Raw genomic sequence first — 8,639 nt, forward strand, 5'->3', positions numbered from 1 at the left:
AGTTCTTCAAACGATATAAGTTCAAGGGCCCTCATGTACTAGACTAGTTAGTTAATGAAGCAATGCAAAGCCTCCTTCAGAGCCAGTGTAGTTAGATTTGCATTCCGTTTAGTTCCTTCAGACCGAGTTTAGGAAAGAAATATTTACTGTGTTGGCTATTCTAATGCAGTTTGGTTAGTACACAGGCATAGAGACCCTGAACTAAGCATTGATGTATAGAATATAATCATTAACTGAGCCCCTGATTTAAATCAGAATCATTTCATTTTTTTAGTATTGCTACTAGTTTCATGTGTCTTGGTGATTGGTTCTTTAGACTGCTGCACCTAGTTCATTTAAGGTACGTGTTGTTGAGAAGCATATGTTACTGTTTGCTATCTCACTGACCATTTGTTTGTCTAACTTACTTACTAGTTAGTAGCACATTTATGTACAAGGTTAGATTATGTCGTAGTGTGAACATATACAAGGAAAGAGTTTAGTGTGTGTGTCATGGAAGGTTAGGTTAGCCTTAACACTGCCTTCTGCTATATCATTTTGCTTGACACAAGAATGCCTAATTAGGCATTTGTATGTAATGTTACAACTTGCTTTCGTTCTGGGAGAACGTCTGTTCCCTGACCCACTTGTTTACTGTAAGTTATACTCCGCTGGACTGTTTCGGAAACGAATCCCAGTTGGATTTTTCTGTTTCCATTAGGTTATCTCAAGGTCACTACTTATCGAAAATTCCTCGCAGAAGTATGATGTTAGCATCGATTGCCGTTAAAGGTAAGTGGTGTTACCGTTACAAGTGAAAATAAACGACTAACGGTAGTACCACGTAAGAAAGATTACATATTATCTTCTTGGTCCATCCAAGCAAATGAAATTTTGACAGAAAATTTTTGCAAAATCGCTACACTGCTAATGGCCTGTTGTACAGTCCCCGGTTAGCAGCCACTTAAGCTCTGTTCCTGAAATAGCGTGGCGGAAAACACGTTGAACGAACACTTAACAACGCCTTAGCCGAGTATAGATAGGCACGGGATAACTAAACCGGTGTTTCTGGCAGGGTTAGTGAAGTTAAACAGAGAATAAGTTTTGACAATAGCAGGAATAGTTAGAGAATTAGTAATGTCAAGATTGTTTGTTATAACGAGTGAGGAGTAGAACTGGGGACATCACACAAATTATGTACTCGTACAAGAATACGATTCCAAATTTGTATAAAAATTTCGTACTGCTACTAGTTTTGAATCTCATACTCGGGAAACTGGAGCATATGAATGAAATGTGAAACTATTTCTTAACATAAAACTTTTTCCTTGTAATAGGTCTAATAGGCATTTGATATTGGTGAATTATATCCTGTCTTGTTATTTATGTAAACGATGTATATAAATATGGCCATTTCTGCCAAAACAGTCTCGCTTATTTGCTATGTTGTACAATTGCTACAATATTATAAAGGCCTATGTCGTTTTACCTAGCAGACATTAACAAAATAGACTTAATCAAATAGAGAAACCACACCACTCTTGAGTACTATTCTTATTAACAACTTTTTCAGAGGAGTAGATTCTTTCGCAGAAAGGAAAGCACGATGTGTAAAGCTGTAGCAAGATTAAAGAGAAAAAAATTCTGGGACTTAAGAATTGAAGAAATTTGTACTGTCTTGCTTGTCTCTTGTCTTCACTGGTTTTGTGTTTCGTATATTCAATTTTATGTCACACAAAAGAGAAAGCTATTAGCCAATAAGCAACAAAGAGTGCAAATTCTCTGAAGAGTTCTTATTCTCCAGGTCACAAATAATCCCACCCAGTGTTAACTGTGAGCTTTTTTTCTTTTTAAATAGGGGGTAGGATGTCAGATCGTCACAGGACATTTTCATTTCCATTGTCCTGAATGTAGGTTTGATGGCTTATTACTAAATATACACATTTGAATTCCACAGAGGGAAATAGAGTAAAATGTTGTGTGAAGGTGCGTGGCAGTGCACTTTGGCACACTTAAGACCAAATAACACCGAGCGAGGTGGCGCAGTTGTTAGCACACTGGATTCACGTTCGAAAGAACGACATTTCAAACCTGTGTCTGGCCATCCTGATTTAGATTTTCCGTTATTTCCCTAAATCGCTTCGGGTAAATGACAGGATGGTTCCTTTGATAGGACACGGCCGACTTCCTTGCGCATCCTTTCCTAATCCGATGGGAGCAATGACCTCGTTGTTTGGCCCCCTCTCCCAAATCAACCAACCAAATAACATGTCTTACATTTTCTCGAACGAATATATTGTATATATCAAACTCTTCCGAAAGACGTGCGCTACAAAATGAACATATTTCTGAAACATTGATTTTTTTTTAAATTTTTGATGTACTTTCTCAAATGCTCGTCAACGGCCTTGCCGCAGTGGATACACCGATTCCCGTCAGATCACCGAAGTTAAGCGCTGTCGGGCTTGGCCGGTACTTGGATGGGTGACCATCCGGGCCGCTATGCGCTGTTGCCATTTTTCGGGGTGCACTCAGCTTCGTGATGCCAATTGAAGAGCTACTCGACCGATGGTAGCGGCTCCGGTCAAAGAAAACCATCGCAACGAGCGGGAGAGCGGTGTGCTGACCACACGCCCCTCCTATCCGCATCCTCAGCTGAGGATGACACGGCAGTCGGACGGTCCCGATGGGTCACTTGTGGCCTGAAGACGGAGCGCATCTCAAACGCTCCAATGTGGGGGGTGCAAGGTGCCACCATCAAGTTTTTGCCCCAGTTCGGAAATATCGTAGGTCTGGGGCTGTCGCTCACTGTCTTTCCAACTGGGGTGATGACGTCGTCTCGTCCGATTGTTGCTGGTGAGTAAAACATGGCGTCATGGTGCAGCCACCGCTGCCGACCTCTGTGGACAACCGCTGAAGTGCTCGCTGCTCTTGGCGTTACCTATATGTAGGCTACACTGACACATCACAGTGATGGAATGGTGGCCTACCTGGCAGGGGTAATGGCGTGAGACACAACATCCACACTCTGCAAACCACTGTGAAGCGAATGGCAAAAGGTGCGTCCCAAAAGGTGCGCCCGTTATTGGGGCTTTTTCCCTTTTCCGTCCGTATATTGAGAGCAGGCAGAAAAATTGTTTAAATGTGTCTGTGCACTCGCAATGTTTCCATGTACTGACGACTTTATTTATGACCAGAAGTTTCATCCGTTTGCAGTAGGAATGGAAAATGTGAAACGTCTGTAGCTAAAAGAAGAAAAGGAAGAACTTGCAGAAGTGTCCCGTGGCTCAAATATAGAACATGAATTTTCAAGAAAACGCATGAAGACCATTTAGTTTGCTGTTAATCAGTTGATTTTAGCACTGACAGTTGTTCTGCCATTTGCTACTGTAGCACCTTAAATGTCGAGAGCTTTCCCTTAAATAATAGCACCATTTAGTTAATAAAAATTAAAGGGAGGGAGCCATATAATTTAAATTTTTATATGCTAATTAGTTTCAGTTCAAAGAAACTTTAGAGCTGAATTTTGCATGCCTAATTTCGTTGAAATGAACAAGGAGAAGTATCAAAAGCATCCCCAGCTACAGGAGTCACTGTACCCGAAATTTCCGTTTCGTGGCATTAATTGTTTATTCATTAATTAATAGCCAGAAGACGACTGTTAACGAGAAGTAGCCGTTGCTCCGCCACGGGTGTAGTGCAAACAAACAGGCGCTCCTGGGTCCCCCGGGGAGCTGTAGGTGCTGGCGGATTCACCGCTAGAAGCCTGGTGGCGTGCCGACTGCCCGCAGTCTTCTGTTTCTAGGAAACCGAGCTTGTAGAACTATGAGCGCACTTCGCCTCACTCTTACCCTGTTGCCCACGCTTTGATCGATTTAGATCTAGGTGGTGACAGACGCATGTCCTGTAGAGATCCAAAAAGGACAAACCATTAGCACAAGGGCCGCTAGCCTCGGGCGTCTGTCTTGGTGTGCTTTTCCCAGACAGACTGGTGTATATACAGGGTGATTCTAAAGTCACTATACATTTCAATAGTATAGTAAGTTACTATACAGGGTGAAAAGTATTTAAACCGACAAACTCTGGGAGGTTGTAGGGGACACCAAAACAAATATTTTTCCCTAATGTCATTTTTTCCTATGAGGAGTATTTAAACAGGTAGAGGAAGATTTCTCTGGCGGTAAATTAATTAAACCAACAAACACTTTTCCATTTTTTTTATGACCAGGAGACAACAGCTAGGTAGCAGATACGGCCCAATTAAACAGTCCCCAACAACACCGACCCACACATTAAAGAAGAACCGCACTTGATGAGCGCTAGTAACTGTGGCATATGGGTTATCCTCACTCCAAATATGCGAATTGTGCATGTTGAATACTCCATCAGGCCCGAACGTTGCTTCTTCGGTAAACAACACAGAGGATGGAAATGTAGGGTGCATTTCACACTGTTCCAGGTACCACTGCGAAAACTGTGCTCTGGGTGAATAATCAACTGTGCCCAGGTTGTGGACACGCTGTAAGTGAAATGGACGTAACAACTGCTCTCGAAGGACTGTTCTTACATTCGTACGATTCGTCCCCACGTTACGTGCAATTTCACAAGTGCTGAATAAAGGATCCCGCTCCACATGCTGCAAGACAGCTTCCTCAAATTGCAGCGCTCTTACCGTGCGGCGGCGTCCCTGTCCAGGTAATCTGCTAAATGGCCCGGTCTCACGCAGACGTTGGCACACAGCAGCAAAGGTCGTATGATGCGGGATACGGCAATTAGGATATTGTTGTTGATAAACCCGCTGTGCAGCTCGTCCGTTGTGGTGCGCTAACGTAGTACGCACCAACCGTATCAGTGTACTCACTCCAGGTGTATCGCTCCATTAGTAAACAAAGACAATGCACTACTACACTGGTGGACAGCAGTTGCTTACAACTGAAGAGCGTAACACGCCCTCTAACTACGGAAGATCGTAATACGGCCTGTATCAAGTGAAGAGCTTAATACGGGCTCCAACGGTTTAAATAATCCTCGTAGGAAAAAATGACATTAGGGATAAATATTTGTTTCGATGTCCCCTACAACCTCCCAGAGTTTGTCGGTTTAAAAACTTTTCACCCTGTACGTTTCAGTGATATACGAGGGCAGTTCAATAAGTAATGCAACACATTTTTTTTCTCGGCCAATTTTGGTTGAAAAAACCGGAAATTTCTTGTGGAATATTTTCAAACATTCCCGCTTTGACTAGTATAGTTTCATTGACTTCCGACAGGTGGCAGCGCTGTACAGAGCTGTTAAAATGGCGACTGTAACGGATGTGCGTTGCAAACAACGGGCAGTGATCGAGTTTCTTTTGGCGGAAAACAAGGGCATCTCAGATATTCATAGGCGCTTGCAGAATGTCTACGGTGATCTGGCAGTGGACGAAAGCACGGTGAGTCGTTGGGCAAAGCGTGTGTCATCATCGCCGCGAGGTCAAGCAAGACTGTCTGATCTCCCGCGTGCGGGCCGGCCGTGCACAGCTGTGACTCCTGCAATGGCGAAGCGTGCGAACACACTCGTTCGAGATGATCGACGGATCACCATCAAACAACTCAGTGCTCAACTTGACATCTCTGTTGGTAGTGCTGTCACAATTGTTCACCAGTTGGGATATTCAAAGGTTTGTTCCCGCTGGGTCCCTCGTTGTCTAACCGAACACCATAAAGAGCAAAGGAGAACCATCTGTGCGGAATTGCTTGCTCGTCATGTGGCTGAGGGTGACAATTTCTTGTCAAAGATTGTTACAGGCGATGAAACATGGGTTCATCACTTCGAACCTGAAACAAAACGGCAATCAATGGAGTGGCGCCACACCCACTCCCCTACCAAGAAAAAGTTTAAAGCCATACCCTCAGCCGGTAAAGTTATGGTTACAGTCTTCTGGGACGCTGAAGGGGTTATTCTGTTCGATGTCCTTCCCCATGGTCAAACGATCAACTCTGAAGTGTATTGTGCTACTCTTCAGAAATTGAAGAAACGACTTCAGCGTGTTCGTAGGCACAAAAATCTGAACGAACTTCTCCTTCTTCATGACAACGCAAGACCTCACACAAGTCTTCGCATCCGAGAGGAGCTCACAAAACTTCAGTGGACTGTTCTTCCTCATGCACCCTACAGCCCCGATCTCGCACCGTCGGATTTCCATATGTTTGGCCCAATGAAGGACGCAATCCGTGGGAGGCACTACGCGGATGATGAAGAAGTTATTGATGCAGTACGACGCTGGCTCCGACATCGACCAGTGGAATGGTACCGTGCAGGCATACAGGCCCTCATTTCAAGGTGGCGTAAGGCCGTAGCATTGAATGGATATTACGTTGAAAAATAGTGTTGTGTAGCTAAAAGATTGGGGAATAACCTGGTGTATTTCAATGCTGAATAAAACAACCCCTGTTTCAGAAAAAAAATGTGTTGCATTACTTATTGAACTGCCCTCGTAGTAAGTCACTACACATTTCAGTGATACAGTAACGGAATATTTGTTTATTGCAGGTACTACGACAGAATGCTAACCAAAGAAGAACGAATCGCTGTTGTTTTTGCGCTCGTCTTCGTGGTATGACGTATGAACAGGTGCGGGCAGACTTTGCCCGTCGATTCCGGAAAACAGGCCCCAACAGGCTTGCTATCAAGACCCTAGTCAATAAATTCCAGCGTACTGGTAATGTTGCAGATGAAGAACGTCCAGAGAGGCCGGCCATAACGCCAGACACCGTGCAAACTGTGCAGGATGCGACCACACGTAGCCCTTCCGCATCCACCAGGAGACTCACCTGGGAGTTCGGTACTACTCAAACCGCTGTATGGAGAGTTCTTCGTTGCAAGCTGCACAAACGTGCGTACCATATCCCGGTCGTACATAAGCTTGAAGCGGAGGACTACGCAGCCAGACAAGCTGTGTGTCATGACCTGCTACAAGCTGTGGAAAATTATAATTTGATGCAAAATGTCTTGTTCAGTGATGAAGCTGCATTTCATACTTGTGGACATGTGAACAGACACAACTGCAGGATCTGGGCAGACGAACAACCAAGTGTGCTGCAGGAGTGGCAACGGGACACAGCAACAGTGAACGTGTGGTTAGGGATAACGAGGTCAACAGTGTACGGGCCCTTCTTCTTCGCAGAACAAACCGTTACTGGAACCACATACCTAGATATGTTGGAAAAGTTTTTGGAGTCCCAGTTGATATCTGATGGGATTATGGATACTGTTGTTTTTCAACAGGACGGTGCACCACCCCGTTTTGCCCTCGTCGTTCCGGATTATCTGAATCAAGCATTTCCCGGCAGATGGACTGGTCGTGCCTCTCCACAGATGGGGGCACCCCGCTCTCCCGATTTGACACCCATAGACTTTTTTGCATGGGGGTTTATCAAGTGTATGGCATGCCAGATGAAGATCCGCAGCACTGAACACTTAGCACAGCGGATTCGAGCCACAGCTGCTGAGATTACAAAAAAAAAAAAAAAAATGGTTCAAATGGCTCTGAGCACTATGGGACTCAACTGCTGAGGTCATCAGTCCCCTAGAACTTAGAACTACTTAAACTTAACTAACCTAAGGACATCACACACATCCATGCCCGCGGCAGGATTCGAACCTGCGACCGTAGCGGTCGCGCGGTTCCACACTGTAGCGCCTAGAACCGCTCGGCCACATCGGCCGGCTGCTGAGATTACCCCAGATATGCTTGGGCAGGTTTTTCGGTCTACAGTGGAGCGCTGGGGGGGGGGGGGGGGGGGCCGCCAACTACTCTCCTGACTTCACAGTCAGGTCTGGTAAAGAACTTATGTCGGGATTTCAGTTCATTTACGAATACTTAGGCGTTGAGAATTAGGCTAGCTGTGTATCCAAGTGTTCCTCATGTCAGAGGTAGGCAATGGTCAGACACAATGAGTGCTGTGTTAACTACATTGCTAGTTGTAAGGACAGACCATCTTTTCAATTAATGATTAAAGTTTCAGTTAAACGATTCTCATTATTCCTTAAGATGCAGTAGTTGTATTGTCCAGCAAACGCTACTGTATTCCGTGTGAGTATTTATCTGAGCAGCCAACGGCCTTGCCGCAATGTTAACACCAGTTCCCGTCAGATCACCGAAGTTAAGCGCTGGCGGGCTGGGATAGCACTTGGATGGGTGACCATCCGGTCTGCCGAGCGCTGTTGGCAAGCGGTGAGCACTCAACCCTTGTGAGGCAAACTGAGGAGCTACTTGAATGAGAAGTAGCGGCTCCGGTCTCGTAAACTGGCATACGGCCGTCAGTGCGGTGTGTCGAGCACATGCCCCTCCATATCCACATCCAGTGACTCCTGTGCGATGAGGATGACACGGAGGCCGGTCGGTACCGTTGGGCCTTCCGAGGCCTGTTCGGACGGAGTTATTTACCTGAAGAATTAGTCTGTTGAAGAATACAGCCATGTTATGTCCCACACATCTGACTGCTTATCATGCTAGTTTGTGAATCCAATTTTCTTGTGCTCCCTTTTTTTATACTGTACACTTGTGCTAGCCACTGTCATATGCTGGAACAAAACCCACATACCTGTAAGTAAGTAATGGAACCGACTGCCATTTCCCGACAGTTTTAGCGAGTAGCCGGTTTGTTTCCTGTTGCCGA

General features: G+C 45.1%; 2 pseudogenes; both read left to right on the forward strand.

Moving 5' to 3' along the window:
- Positions 1-2,377: 2,377 nt before the first annotated feature.
- Positions 2,378-2,495, forward strand: LOC124790289 (annotated as a pseudogene).
- Positions 2,496-8,072: 5,577 nt separating this feature from the next.
- LOC124791212 lies at positions 8,073-8,190 on the forward strand (annotated as a pseudogene).
- The last annotated feature ends 449 nt before the right edge of the window (positions 8,191-8,639 follow it).

Source organism: Schistocerca piceifrons, chromosome 3 (assembly GCF_021461385.2).
Source record: "Schistocerca piceifrons isolate TAMUIC-IGC-003096 chromosome 3, iqSchPice1.1, whole genome shotgun sequence".
Taxonomy (NCBI): Eukaryota; Metazoa; Arthropoda; class Insecta; order Orthoptera; family Acrididae; genus Schistocerca; species Schistocerca piceifrons.